General features: G+C 36.6%; 1 long non-coding RNA gene across 2 annotated transcripts in view; it reads left to right on the forward strand.

Moving 5' to 3' along the window:
- LOC141380097 (uncharacterized) overlaps positions 1–7,970 on the forward strand; it is a 25,192-nt gene extending 17,222 nt beyond the window's left edge. The window contains exons 2-3 of one of the 2 annotated variants that reach the window (XR_012397530.1): positions 5,932–6,021; positions 7,060–7,970. This is a non-coding gene — a long non-coding RNA (uncharacterized lncRNA). Of the gene's footprint in view, positions 1–5,931; positions 6,022–6,159 lie in introns of both variants that reach the window. The other variant, XR_012397531.1, reaches the window with a different exon arrangement.
- Positions 7,971–15,982: the final 8,012 nt, after the last annotated feature.

A 15,982-nucleotide genomic window follows, 5' to 3' on the forward strand; every position in this document is an offset into this window, starting at 1 on the left:
TAACAGTATATTTACAGTGCTCAGCATATATAAGTACACCCCTCACAAATTTCTCTTTTACATTCATATTTTTAATAGGAAGCTATACAATATTAAATATGTGCATATACATTAGATTAGTCAGTACTGATGCCAAATCTGGAGCTTATCTAACAAAATAACTTACGATAACCATCCAAAAACTAGTACAGATAAATTTACATATTATCGAAAAATATTAAATACAAATTTGAAAAAAAATATAGAGAAGCAAAAAAGAAGAAAAAAGAAAAATGTAGTTAATGTTTTGTAGGTTTTTTTGTTGTTGTTAATTGTATTAAGTATTGTATTATCTTTCAATTTCTAAATATGTTTGGTGACTAAAATATTATTTTAATAAATATATCAATTTAATAAATCAGTTTTGTTTAATTTCAGCAAAACTCATTGCCTATATTCACTAAGAAATGAATAAAAATATTCATAGCACTGTGTATATATATCAGTTTGATTATTGTTTGTATATTTAATAGTTTAAATATTCTGATACACTGTGTGTGTGCCAGTACATGTGTGTTATTTTTATTGAAAAAAACCAATCTGGAAACAGTTAAAGAGCGTTAAATAACAGACAGCTAGTCAAACAAATGTAGTGACATTCCTTTACAGGTTTATTAATTGTGCAAAAAAGTCCTGAAATATAATAGTTTCAAATATATTTGTTACATAAAAGAAAAATACCGGATATTTTATGACAAGCATTTGCAAAAAATGCTATAGATCTATCTATCTATCTATCTATCTATCTATCTATCTATCTATCTATCTATCTATCTATCTATCTATCTATCTATCTATCTATCTATCTATCTATCTATCTATCTATCTATCTATCTATCTATCCATCCATCCATCCATCCATCCATCCATCCATCCATCCATCCATCCATCCATCCATCCATCCATCCATCCATCCATCCATCCATCCATCCATCCATCCATCCATCCATCCATCCATCCATCCATCCATCCATCCATCCATCCATCCATCCATCCATCCATCCATCCATCCATCCATCCATCCACAGGCCAGTAGCCAGGGGAAACCATTCCCCACTGACTCACAGAGGTTGGCCATTAAATGAGCTTATTTGTCCCATTTTTGACATTATGCCACCCTGTAAATGCCAAAAAGTTAAGGTAACTCAAACCATTTGAGGAACTACTTACTAGGAGCATGTCTTTTTGAGGAAATTTGAGAAAACCGATTGCTACAAACCATTTGAGTTTAAAAACTATTCTATACAAGTACTGTGAACTTATTTCATTTAAGTTGAAGTGATGATGTATTGAATTAACTCATTGTCTTCAACACTGAGTTTAAAACTCCTTTCTTAAGGAGTTTAAAAAAAATTAAAATCGCTTTTATTCTAGCCAAAATAAAACAAATAAGACTTTCTCCAGAAGAAAAAATATTATACGGTGAAAATTTCCAAAGGGGTACTCATAATTCTGACTTCAACTGTATATATTAAATAATACTAACTAAACAGCTTGTAAAAATTTTTTTTTCAAATATTGGTCTTATGCTTAAAGCAATAACTAAAGTATTACATTTTGAGGCTTTTTTTCAAATCAGCAATATAATCTGCTAATAATAATAATAATAGTAATAATAATTTGCTCAAATAGCATTTAAAGTGCTTATATTTCAGTTTGAGACAGCCAGAGTGCATGTGTAGTTCTAAAAGTACCTGCAAGCATTTAATTTCATTCAAAATACATGGATTTTATCAACTCTTTGCTGTTCCAGCAGAGGATTTGTGAATGGTAGTAAAGCGATGCAACTGACACTGTTTCTACCCAACTATTTTTATGTGCATTTTAGAATATCGCAAAAATCTGATCTTGTCCAAGGTGCACATACATTTGAAAATGTGCAATTTTGTGCAGAACTTCAATAAAATTTTATGCCTCCCAAAAAAAACAGCTTAAAATATAATGAAAACACATTTACTAAATAAATTCCACCACGTGCTAATTTCATGTGTTCGCAGCAAATTCGTCACAAAATCTACTTAATTTGAGCCATCCATTGGAAATTTGTCTATAGCCGTGCGTCTACAGTTGAGGTCAAAATTATTTGGCCAAAATTATTTTCTTTTTTTTTTTTCTTTTTTGAGCAAGAAAATTTTCACAGTATTTTTTTTCTGGATAAAGTGTTATTTGTTTTATTTTGGGTAGAATAGAAGCAGTTTATATTTTTTAAAAACATTTAAGGTCAGTATTATTAGCCCCCTTAAGCAATATATGTTTCAGTTATCTACAGAACAAACCATAATTAAACAATGACTTCCGGACTTATTATAACCTGTCTAGTTAACCTAATTAACCTAGTTAAGCCTTTAAATGTCACTTTAGGCTGTATAGAAGTGTCTTGAAAAATATCTAGTCAAATATTATGTATTTTCATCATGACAAAGATAAAATAAATCAGTTATTAGAAATGAGTTATTAAAACTAATATGTTTAGAAATGTGTTAAAAAAACTCAGAAGTTGGGAAAAAAATATACAGGGGGTTTAATAATTCCGGAGGGCTAATAATTCTGACTTTAACTGTATATAATCTGCTCGCACAAGCACTTAATTCTGCTTTTGTTGTGAACCCAACATAATACTGCTTTAATACTGTTTTGAGTCTCGGGAGTGGGATTTGTATGGAGTTATTACTGGCAGTGATGCTAACAAGGATCTGTAACCGAGTCTCCGCGGAGCACATAGAGTTAATTAAATAATAACCTGGTTAAATCTCTGTAGTTCTCTTGTTTATGACTCATCTGTAGCAAAGTTTGAATCTACAAGCTTTGAGCTGTGAGCCCACATCCTCAACCACTGCCACACCTTATTAGCATCTTGTGGCTTCTGAAACACACACATATGCAAAGCAAATATTGTACACATTCACCGCATACTTGAGTAGTTCCGAATCGCTCCGCCTTTTGCCTTCAGAACAGCTCATGGCGTGGATTCAACCATGTGATGCAAACATTTGGCAGAGATTTTGTTTTTTGTTTACATGACAGCATAATGCGGTTGCTGCAAATTTGTTGTGTCAACAAAACAAAAGTCCCAAAGGTGCTCAGTTGGATTGAGCTCTGGTGACTGTGCAGGCCATTGGAGTTCAATTGAATTCAATTATGTTTAAGAAACCAGTTTGAGGTGATTTGGGCTTACACATTCTGTTCAATCAAAGTCACTATGGTTATAAAGGGATACACCAACAATATCAGGTTAACGGGGGAGTTTAAATGATCCTCAATTGATACTGAGGAAGCACAAAGCTTGAAAATGTTAGTCACACACAACCAGTAGCCTGAACCTTTGATACAAAGCAAGCTTTCACACCAAATTCAAGCCACTAAAATCCAAGAAATCTGGAATCATCAGTCCAGGAGCTGTTTTTCCAATTCACTTTTGATGAGTCTGTGTAAATAATATCCTTGGTTGTGTAATCTTAGCTAACAGGCGTCACCAGTGAGCTCTTCTACTTCAAGGTTTGATGTATTGTGTGTTCTGAGATGCTTTTTCACAAACCACTATTTTAATGAGTAGTTGTTTGAGTTTCTGTTGACCAGCTGTAACCAGTTTAGCCATTCTCCTCTGATATCTGTAGTAAACGAGGCATTTTTATCATAAAACCGCCATATTTTCTCTTCTTCAGACCATTCTCTGTAAACCTTAGTCTTGGTTGTGCATTAAAATGCCACTAAATACTCAGACCTGCACACAAGCACAAACAATTATGTCACTGAAGTCACTTAAATCAGACTTTTTCCTCATTACTAGGATTACCCGTCTGGCATGTGTGGATGTCAAATGAACGTCAATGTTTTGACATTTTAATTTTTAACCTGAGGGTAACACTTTACAATAAGGTTCATTAGTTAATGCATTTACTAGCATGAACTAATCATGAACAACACTTTTACAGCATTTATTATTCATAATTGAACATTTACTAATGCATTATTAACATTCAAGTCCATGCTTGTTAACATTAGTTAATGCACTGAGTTAACATGAACTAACAATGAACAACTGTATTTTCATTAACTTACATGAGTTAACATGAATAAATACTGTAGTAAATGTATTTAAAAGTAAAAGTGTGACCAACGTAAGATTGTTTAATGTCAAAACAACATCTAGCTGACAACAATAAAAATTCAAATGTCAAAACCTTGATGTCCATTTGTCATCCACACATTTTGATGTCCCATTTTAAATCAAAAAATGCTTTATTTTATTTATTATCTATTTTATTATCTTATTAAACTTAAATTGTAAAATACAAATTCACACCAGATTTTGTATCCCTGCAATGCCTGTAAACTACCTCGATTTCAAGACGACATCAAATTGCCATCTAACATTGGCGTCAAAAATATGTGATACATTTTTTTGAAATTTTTTTACACCAATATTAGATGTCGATTTGATGTTGTTTTGACTATAGTCATATATGACTATAGTTATGAGCACACTTTTTTGTAAAGCTAGTAGTTTGACTGTTTTTGCCTTTTATTTCCCAGCAAGCATGTTTTGTTTTTAAAAGATGTCTAATAGACGTCTAAACATTGTCGTCTTGGCTAAAACAGGGCTAAATTTGGGCTGTCAGTGAAAATATAATAGACATCTAAGAATAGGCCAAAACTATTTATCAGATGAACAGAAATGAATGACTACACATATAAAGCCTGTCTAATCTGTCTATTTGACGACTAGTCTAGTTTTGGCCTATTCTTAGATGTCTATTAGATTTTCACTGACAGCCCAAATTTAGCCTTGTTTTAGCCAAGCTGTCTACGTTTAGATGTCTATTAAACACAATATTGTTTGCTGAGTTCTATCATAGGCCACTTAATCGGAAATTCTAAAACAATTTTAAAAACAAGCACACTTCCGCATTGAACAAAAAGGTCAACAGCACATGTCTTTAGGGAGAATACGGAGCACCCGGAAAAAACCCATGTGAATATGAGGAGAACATCCAAACTCATTACAATAAAGCCAACTGACTCAGCCGGAACTCAAACCAGCGACCTTCTTGCTGTGAGGCGTGTTTTTTGATGTCATCTGAACTTCTTCGTTTGGATTTTCTCATTCATCTCCATACTTGAAATATTCGTGTTCATGAAAAGTCGAACAGATGTTCCTAATAAAGTCGCCAAAAGCGAGCATACATATATATTTAATTCACGACCTCTCAGATCATGACATTATGACCACTCTGAAACAAAATAACAGCTGCTATGATATGAAACCATTAATATTTGGCCCTCAAGAACAGCACGAACAGTGAGCCAAGGCTCTCCATGAGGTGCTTATTAGATGTTAAAGCTTGTTATTACCCGATAGCAGCCTGAAGCTCATTTACTGTAATCCAACTAAAGCAAACAGGCAGCCAACAGGGATTATATTAACGGCGGTATTAAGAAACATCCACATTTTTTGGCGCTCGTGCGTTCTCAGAAGATGCGAAACTCTTGTTAGACATGGAAAAGAAGGTTTCAGATGACTTTAAATGATAGTCTGTTGCTGTGAAATGACAGGGCTTTTACGACGACCACTAAAACAATATCAAGCACATCACGTCACTTGAGTCGTGGGACGTTTTATTACCGAGGCTCTACTGAGGGGATTTCGCTGTCTTGTATAGCGATAGCAATTGCTGGGCAACGGACAGAGCACTACAATCACTTTTAAAGGTTAATATCCCAAACAGACCACCTGAAAACAATTCTGAATGGTGGCTCGTCAAGTCTTTCTGTCTTTTATTAATGTCTCACGTCATCCATGAAACAAGGGGCCGGAATAAAGTTGGCCCAGAGCTCGGCATCTGCTGCAATTGTTTATTGAAATATGCCCATATTTTTCCATTACTCCCGCAGGACTCATATTCAGGAACGATGCATTCCAGAGAAGGAAAAGGAGCGATTCCTCCGGCAGGACTTATGATTGTATTCCTGGAAAAGAGCCTGGTAAGAGACGAGGGTTGTTAACTTCAATTACGAAATGAACGCGCTGTGCCGACTTTGCTCCGCAAGTTGGTTGCGCATCGAGTTAGGGAAACAGTCACAGTGAATTTTATTGTTGGCTTTTGGGTGCTTTTTATACAGGCACACAGGTTGTGTTTACAGAGTTCATTCTTCATGACTGGAATTGAGGTGAACGGGTTGACTTTGGATTGGGATTTGAAGTTATTGAATCCCACGGAAGTCTGGATTGAAATAATGACAAACAGTTGCGGTTCCAGTTCGCATTTTATGTTTTGGATTAGTGGATAAATTACATGACATAATTTTTTTGTCCGGATCTATTAAATGTTTGTCTACATAAAGAAACAGTTCACCCAAAAACGAAAATTCACTCATCATTTACTCACCCTTTACTTATTCCAAACCATTAGAAGTTTCTTCTAATGAAAAAAGATATTTGAAAGAAAGCTGGAAACCTCCCAGCAGACACACAACATCATAAGACGTCAATATTAAGTTATATTTAGGTCGCCAGCATCTAAGGACAGTGTTATTTTGATGTCTAATAACGATGTGAAATGACGTTGATATTTGGTTGATTTTAGGTTGTGTTAGAAAGTGACCAAAATCAAATGTCGAGCCAACATCTTAAACTAACGTCATATTGACGTCAAATACTGACATTTATTCGTCAAGTATGGCAACCAAAATCCAATATCTGGTAGACGTCATAGTGGTAATGTCCACACAATGTCAAGCTGTAACATCATTAGACGTTCATATTTGGTTGTTTTTAGGTTGTGTTGGAAAGTGAACAAAATCCAAAGTCGAGCCAACATCTTAAACTAACGTCATATTGATGTCAAATAGTAACATTTATTTGTCGGCTACGGCAACCAAAATCTAATGTGCAAAAGACGTTATAGTGGCAACATCCACACAAGGTCAGGCTGTAACATCATTAGACATTGATATTGGGTTGATATTAGGTTGGACGTTGGTCATTGACGTCGGTCTGATGTTGGGTTCTAACATTAACAGGATTTTCATTTCCAAACAAAGTTCAACGATCCACGAAGATGGGGTACAGCATCAATCTGACGTCATGTTGACATCCTGTGCCTGCTGAGTTGACTTTCATAGCATTTGTTTTTCCTACAATGGAAGTCAGGTTTTTAGCTTGCTTGAAAATATATTCATTTGTGTTCAACCGAAGAAAGAAAATGATGACCGTTTGAAATCACTTGAGGGTGAGTAACTTGTAAAAACTTTAGTGAAAGTTATGTGATGTAACCAACATGCAGTAAAGAAATGTCAAACAGGTTGTGATATCATAGAAAACTCTAACAGACCCTTGTGACCATCTGTCAATGTAAATAAGTTTCTTAATATACTGCAATTCTACGACGAGTTCTTCAAGATTTTAACAGGTTTTCTGGTTGTATAATGTCATGTGGTGCAACAACCTACCGAAATAATCATGATGTTCATAAAAAAGAAATTCACCTAAATTTTTTTCAAAATAATAATTAGTATGTTTATAACTGCATGAATAAAACATTCCTTGAAAATGATTTAAAATGGTTTAAAATCATATTACTACGAATTTGATCCACGCTTTTATTTATGTTTATTTGTGACCACAAAACTAGTCATAAGTCTCAATTTATTTAAATTGACATTTAAACATTGCTTGACAACTAATGAAATATTCTTTCTATCGGTGTAAACTTTCTGAGGGTTGAAAAATCGAAATATTGGGAAATTTGCCATTAAAGTAGACCAAATTAAGTGCATTTGATAAATTCACAGTTGAAAAATTAAACATAATGTTTACTTAATATTCGAATGATTTTTGGCATAAAAGAAATATCTATAATTTTCACCATTACAATGAATGTATGTATGTATGTATGTATGTGTCAACATTCTATAATATAACTCTAAAGATGAGTTTTTAATTCCTAGTTCTGATTTCAAAAAAGTCATGTACGAATAACATAAAATGTGTAGAGCAACTTATAATAATAATATTAATAATTATAATATATAATAATAATTATAATAACAATAATAATTTAAATAGTGATGCTTTTTCACTGTGAAAAATATATTTAACAGCTTTCCAAAACAATAATCAAGACATTTATACTCGGGTATTTTCAAGCTATAAGTTGGTTCCTTCAAAACCATATATCCCAAAACCTTGACACACGTTTAAAACTATTCTTCATCAACAACACTCTTGTTCATCATTAACCCTTGCGCCATAAACCTACATTAAGACCTCTGTGAGATGGGACAGGAAGTGATGTCTTTTCTAAAAGGACTCATTGGAGAGAATGAGGTTGGGGGAGATAATTGCTCTCAGCAGGCTGACAGAAAGCGGGAAGAAGAGAAAGCCAAAGCGAAAGAATATGGGGATCGCTGCCAATTTGATCAAGATGCTTGTGGCGTCCACATATGGGCTTCATTACGGCATTCGGCTGCCTGTGGTGACCCCCATTGGACTAGATTGGCGGTTCCTCACTTACAGAGGGGGGCTTATATAGTCCCAATAGGGCCTGCAGAGGACCACGAGGGCAACCTGCAGGTGTACTTAGGGCAACCACTTATTATGGGCAACGTTTAGACAGTTGCTTGTGTTTTCAACCAGATTTTATGCCTGGCATAGATTCTCTAATGCCTGTTCTGCGTCAGATTTGGAGCATCTCCAAATGAGCCCCAGTCATTTTGACGACACTCTGTACGCACCAAGACGCCCGCCAAGGTTACGCCATCACTGACGTCCGTCAGGCGGGAATCCTCGCTCTGTTTTCTTTCTTGATCAGCCGGAGTGTTTTCTCTGCGGTTCGCGAGAGAGAAATCCGAACATGCCAGTGATTATTGCTGGCCCATAACAAGCTCTAAATTCATTTGCTGTCGACTCCGCTGACGCCACGCCAAGTCAACATGGCGGCTGGAAAATACCCTGGAAGAGAGTCACAGACACGCCTGTCCTTCGCACGACGTCCGCTTAAAAGCGCGCCCCTGTTGAGGAGGGAGATGCGAGATGGAGAAAATCAACGTGTATCGAATCACATCTCCTCTGTTTGGGCCCCGCTCTCCGAGGCAACCACGAAACAAGCCTGTTTTCCCATCCGACCCGAGCAGGGAGATTACAAGAAAAGGAGCTGAAGGGGAAATGTGTGCTGTACGTTTGCTGATGGTAATTTACAGCATGTTTGGTAAGGGGAATAGTGTAGAATGTGCTACAATCCCAAAAATGTTAGGACAGTATGGAAAACGGCAAACTCAAATAAAAAAAAAAGAAATTAGAAATTTCTAACATTTGATTTTTCTTTACTTTGACTTGTATTTAATTGCAGACAATACAACCAACATTATTTAATGTGTTCCTCGTGATTTTTATTGTTATCCTATTGGAATGTGGGTTCTTGCAACACATTTTGGAAAAAAAAAAGTTGGAACAGTAAAGCATTTAAAACTTGCCTTTTCCTTTTCACAACATTTAAAAGACGTTTTGGGATGGAAAACACCAAGTGATGAAGCATTTTAGGTGTAATTTTGTCCCATTTTTCCTGCAAACAAGTCTTAAAGTGGGAAACAGTACCTGGTCTTTGTTGTCGCATTTTGATATTTAAAATGCACCACACATTCTCTATTAGAGACGGGTCGGGACTGTAGGCAGACCAATCAAGTACCTGCATCCTCTTCCTCTTCCTAACGCACTCAAATTTCTCCAGATTACTTGAATCTTTTAATTATGTTATGGAATGTTAAACGTGAAACATCCAAATGTCTTCATATCTTTCTTTGAACAACATTGCATTTTAAAGATTTTAATTTTATTGATTTGTCTTATTTCAAAAAATGCACCCGAATATCAAATACAGAGCATTAACATAAAAGCAGAACAATACAAAATGAATAAATACAATAAATAAATAAATAACGTCATATAATTGAGTAAGTAAACCAAACCAAAACACATACTAGTTAAAAAAAAAATAAAAAGGGGGGGGTGCTAAGTTCATAGCCTTATTTATTACTTTGCCGCAATAAATGTCTAACATTGTGGGTTGCAGAAATGTAGAAATTTTGTTATTTATTAAAATAAATTTCAATCCTTCCATGTTTTTTAAAAGCTGCAACACGTCCTAACTCTGAGATCACTCTTTTTTTTTTTCTTTTTTTTGTGAGCAAAAGAAAAACCAAAAAACGGCCATTTTCTTAATTTTTCTTTTCTTTTTTAAAAACGGATATGGAATGGACGGAAGATACCCTGATTAGCTTGGTTAGCAGTTTTGGAGAATTTGGTGTTTCCCCATTCAGACAAAATGCCCAAGCACACAGAGAGGTGTTTCAAAGATGGCCGCCGAGTGAAATGACTTGCCTCAATGGGACTTTGATATAACTTGACTCAGAAAGACTGGTATATTTCAGCATTCAAGTTGCTTAACCTACATCTTGTAATCGTATTATATATAATCCTATGAATCTGATCACTTCCATTATAAGTGCCTCACCATAAATTACAAATTTGCTTTATTTTCTAAAAAAGATGGGTAGGTGGAAATGCTTTTAACATTTGTCAGTGCTGTCGATTGAGCTTATCCCAGAATATACAAGGAAAAATCAATCAATGGCACACCTTGACCTGTTATAAATCTGTCACATGGTCCAGCTCAGCGACTGCCATCACATTCATTTCAGGTGGCATTAGTTTGGGTTAGAGAGTGCCAGGGCCAGAGGTGCCCATATCTTCTGATGGTTTTCTATCAGCTGATTACACATATCCTGTGATGACGGTTCATTCCCTCTCCGGGAGCCTGAGGCTGGTATACAAAATAAAGAGGAAATGGAGACACTTTACTGTGGACTGAGCCGAGGCTGAAGTTCCTGTATGCTGTGATGGACAGGAAATAAAGAGTCTCGTCATGCAAGTGATTCAGTAATATATAGACACGCCATCATACAATCCTGCTGCTGTAAGACGCTGGGTGGAAGCTGTAATGAACATAAAGATTGACAATTATAACATGCAATTATTTAATATTCAGAGAGTCAATAAGATACAAATCAACTACAAACAATAAAGACCAATACATGGATCAACATCTATGTAACTGCAGTAAGAAATGTATGTAGTATTGCATTGTTGTAAACATTTGCCCCCAAAGTAGTCTGAGACCCCTGTAAAAAACTCAATGACATTAACATCCAAGGGTATTTAAGAATAGCAGCACTCAGCAAAACAAAATCTGGTTTAAATATGACAAATCTCAAAACTCAAATGACATTATGCTTTTAAACCACAACCAGTTGCTCAAAGAAATTCATCGCATTACTTTACTTGCATAACATCGTTTGTCATGAAACAATAATACAATCCTGAGTACATCACTCGGATGACTCAAATGCGCAGAGACAATTGTTTTCCATCAACAATATAGGAAAATTCAACCCCTGTCGCTTGAGGTTGACTAAATCCTCCTCATTAAATCTTTTGCAATGAGGTTTGTAAAGCTAGACAATCCCCAAGAGACACTGATGTAACATCTCCAGACGTAAGGAATGGGATGAATTGTGCTGTGCAGAAATAATATCGCCGCTTTCAACGGGGGAGGATTCGGGCAGCGTTTCAAAACTGTCTGCAGACCTCACACAGAAAATAAGTGCAACCTGAGACCATCAGACTGCCAAAACACTTCAGTGTTGACTGCCAGCAAACAAGCGTCAACAGCAGGAAAGTTGTCGTAATGGATTCGGGCTGCACATCCCTCACCGTTCCGCCTGTTTTAGGTCCCGTCAATAAAGGATTATTGAAATAAATGGAATATTTCATTTATTTCGAAGTCAAATGCTGTTTTCGGGTTGTTTTTTTAACTCTACTTCAAGACCAAAATGAAATCTAAGATGAAAGATTAATCTAAGAATCTAAGATGAATCTGGTTGATTCCCCTAAATATTTGACGTCATTCACTCAGCCGAATGTTGTCACAAAGCCATTTAATTCATCTTCAGAACACAAATGAAGATATTTTTACTCTACGATCATAGATTTATGTCTCCAATGTGAAAAATTGTTCAAATAATTTGAATAAATCCATATTGATTCAGTTAAACCCAAGTCCTTTGAAGAGACACATTCACTCTATATGATAAATATATGCTCTGCCAAGTTTGCAGCGTGACATACGAGAATGAATATCATTGAATCTTTTCAACTTGGGTGTCCAAATGTGAATGCCATCAGCATTAACTGTGTCTGACACCCATACTTCCCTATTATACAGTACACCAAAAAGTAGTATGAGGCCCAGAATGAAGTCTCTGGGGAACTCGAATGCTAATTTCTGCTAAGAAATGAGGAACGCATTTTCTATAGAGGATCCCACTCCTGAAGTATGACTTTTCCAATAGGGTTCAGGGCAGAAGCTTATGCTCTAGAATCTCTAGTAAAACCAACAGGGATACTTTGCTATCTCATGGTGGGTTTTTGGACTTGGGTGGACATGATGGGGGTAAAGCAGGCTTGCAAGTCTAAAGGGGGTCGCACACCGGATGCGCTGCTCTGCGACGTGCCACATATTTTAGAATTCTATACATAGATTTCCATGAGGGTACGCACACGACGCCGCAAGTCGGCGGCTGTCCATGGCGCCCAGCTTTGACTCAGTACACTGTTTATATTTCTGCCGCGCCACAGAGCGCCATCTGAATATTTTCATATTGAATACCATTAGAATGTGCACATCTGGTGTGAGATACTTACAACTGTCATGTGGCCGCCATGTCGTAGTGCTGAGTGTCGCATCCATACCTGTCAGCCCTCCCGTTTTTCCTGGGATTCTCTTGTATTTTACAGTTTTGTCCTGCATTTTTTCCGCTTCCTCAATCTTTCTATGAAGGGTGGCAATAAACATTAAAGAGCCGTTCCTCCCTATAAGCAACCCATACCGCCAAACCACCAGGGGACACCCCTTGCTCTTAAATGTGAATTTGTTCTGTGCTTTCATTTTATTTAGTTACGAAATGGCTTTTCATTACAGATACTGTCGCCTTTCCCATGCAATCCTCAAAAGAGTCATGTAAGTGACTGTCAGCCGACGCGCTCCATCGTAATAAATAGATGCTGTTTCCCAAACAGATTCTGTACATGAGATTTGAAGCCGAGCGAATGTCTGGTTTTTGGGTGCATGTTTGAACAGACATTTACACATAATTAACAATAATAATGTAAAAATGTCGATCTTGGTGTTTTTTTTTCCAAACACACCTAATATTTTGTTTAGTGAGCATAAAAAGTTAGGAAAGCAATTGAATGCTTTTATTATGAGGGTTGACAGGTATGGTCGCATTTAGTGTGCCACCTGCTTACGGCAACGGAATGGAACCTTTACATGGGGCCCAGAATCCCTAGTAAAAACCATGTCATGCTCACTATGTTCGATATCAGCCACGATTTAGAAATCAGCGACAATTTTGGGAAATCCCCCTATAATCGGTGGTCTTTGATTGTTGATTTGAGATGTTAACTGACAACCACTTAATTGTTGCTGCGATCAAAGTTTTCTACAGATAAGGTTCTAACAATGTCAGAAGGTTGCAGACACTTTCCTGCAGTTTGATGAGAGTCCTAGAAACTAAGAACCAATAGGAGCGCCAAATCTGATGACATAATCAGCATGACAACCCTAAATCACAGCTGGACAAATCTCCAAACAGCTGTTTTATTATTAAGGCATGTTGTGAGCAAAATTACTGCTACAGTTTGCTGTTTGCCGTGAGGTATCATTTCATAATGTGGCTTAGTGAAAGTTAGTGACTTCAAACTCCAAATGAGCTTTCTAGGATTTAGGGGTGAGTTTCTGAAAACCATAGTTGGGCAACTAAGGCCGCAAGTTCTGTTGTTACAAACATAGTTCATTGATTTGGCATTTCCCAGATCCATCATTCCAATGAACATACGCAAACTGCGTTGCAAATATGTACACTTGCAACTACATCCCTAGGGCTTTAGTTAGAAACATAGTTCCTGGTTGTGTTTTATTCTCAGTTATCCCATCTATGCCCTATTTGTTTTAAACGTTCCAACATTTAAACTTGGAATGATTTGAATGAACAAAACAAAAAAAAAACATTAAAGTCATCTTTCTTACTTGTAATTTGCGGAAGTATTTTTACAGTTCAGTTTTAGCGATCTTCATATTGAAAGTTGTGTTCCACTCGTAGTGCACTTTCAAAACATTTATGCCATTTTGAACTAGGTTTCTGCACTCGGACAGACCTGAATGGACTCAAACTCGGACTTGACAGACTCAGACATGAACGTGAGTAATAGATGACAGGATTTGTATTTTTAGGTGAAGTAACCCTTTAAATAACAATGGGTTTGGAAACCGGCCAAGAGCGTGGTCTTGAAGAAAGGTCTATTCAAATTGCCTACAACAGAAGACAATGGGATTCCTGTAGAGCTACATGGGAATGACGGGTGTAAATTTTAAGCTGAGTATGTCAGAACTAAAAGCGGTGATTGTATTCGTCTGTGATCTAAAAACGTTCTTTTGTCGGAGCTGTTGAAATTCCATTGCAGCAGCTGTGAAGCACCTGTCCGCTCCTCACTGAGGTCCACTGGGAATAAATTCCTCCTGCACGCATCCTCTGATATACAACTGGACATATTAATAATCGGCAGGTGCTTGCGCCATAAATGTTTTGGCACTGGGTGTAATTGGGTTCTCATGGCTGAAATTAGATGCTGACAGATTTAAGAAGAGTCCTTAGCTGCACTCCTAAATGGACAGTCTCAAACATTTCCAAATGTCCTTTTTTCTCAACACTGAGAGAGGAAAATAAAAAGGATAATAAAGAATACTGATCATGTGATCGCAGCAGTTCTTCAGATTGGAAAATTAACCTGAGGAATGCAAAAGAAGAAAGGTCTGGAGAAAGAAACAAAGAGAGCTGTCCATTTTAAACCAAAATAAAACTATTAATTTAAAAAAACAGCAACATCAAAGCAAAATTAGCACATTTGTTACGCCAAACCATTTGTGTATCAATGAATTAATTAAAGAAAGGCATAAACAAAGCTACGTTCTGCTGTTTAAAGATGTCAGGGAGCTGATTTTATTAGCAGCTGGGTGCACTTTCCACCAGCCTCCTTATTCCACAAGGTCTAATTAGCTTAATAAAAGAAGGCTTCAGCTCTACGGAGGCATTTTTAGTGAGCGCTGTCTCCAGCCTGTCTGAATGCCTTCTTCAGGGAAGCAGCACAATGTTAAAGCTCTGAGGTAGTTTGAGGGTTCCTGATGGAGGGAGATGTTATCAATGCACTGGGGGTTGACAAAAAGGAAAGGGGGGTTGCATTAATACCTGCAGTAGTCACAGGGGTAATTAACCAGGTCAAACTCTTGCTTGCTAATCTCCATTAGGACTCTTTGAAGAACCCTGGATCCACATAAACCTGATTTATTTGCCCGAGGTTAAGGGGGAGTCATGGATCGTAGACTCCGGCGACCCCGCAATGACTATCGTGAAGTTTTCCAAATGTTTTCCAGCTCAGTTGCAAACTGTTTCTCCTTCAAATTTCAGGACCACTGATAAAAAACAGTTGCCCCCTGTACTTGAAGACCAGTAACGAGTTTTTTTGAAACTCCAAAACTTGAGGTCTGACTCTGTAAATGATTGTTCAGTTGGCCTGTGTTTGACTCTCATGCAAACGTCGAATATTAGTACTTTAATGTTGTAATATATACCCGTTAAGGAACTACTATAAAGCTTTACGGGATAAACAAAATACAAATATGGCTCTTTAGAGAAATTGCTGGTAAATCTACAGTATACAGTTTGGTCAACACTTGAACTGAATCAAAAAAAGTTTATCAAAATTGTCCTAAGACAAGAATTGGTATTGTGACGAAAACATTCTAAAACATTACTAGTTTTAGGACAACTT

The sequence above is a fragment of the Danio rerio genome, chromosome 22 (genome assembly GCF_049306965.1).
Source record: "Danio rerio strain Tuebingen ecotype United States chromosome 22, GRCz12tu, whole genome shotgun sequence".
In the NCBI taxonomy this organism is placed as follows: Eukaryota; Metazoa; Chordata; class Actinopteri; order Cypriniformes; family Danionidae; genus Danio; species Danio rerio.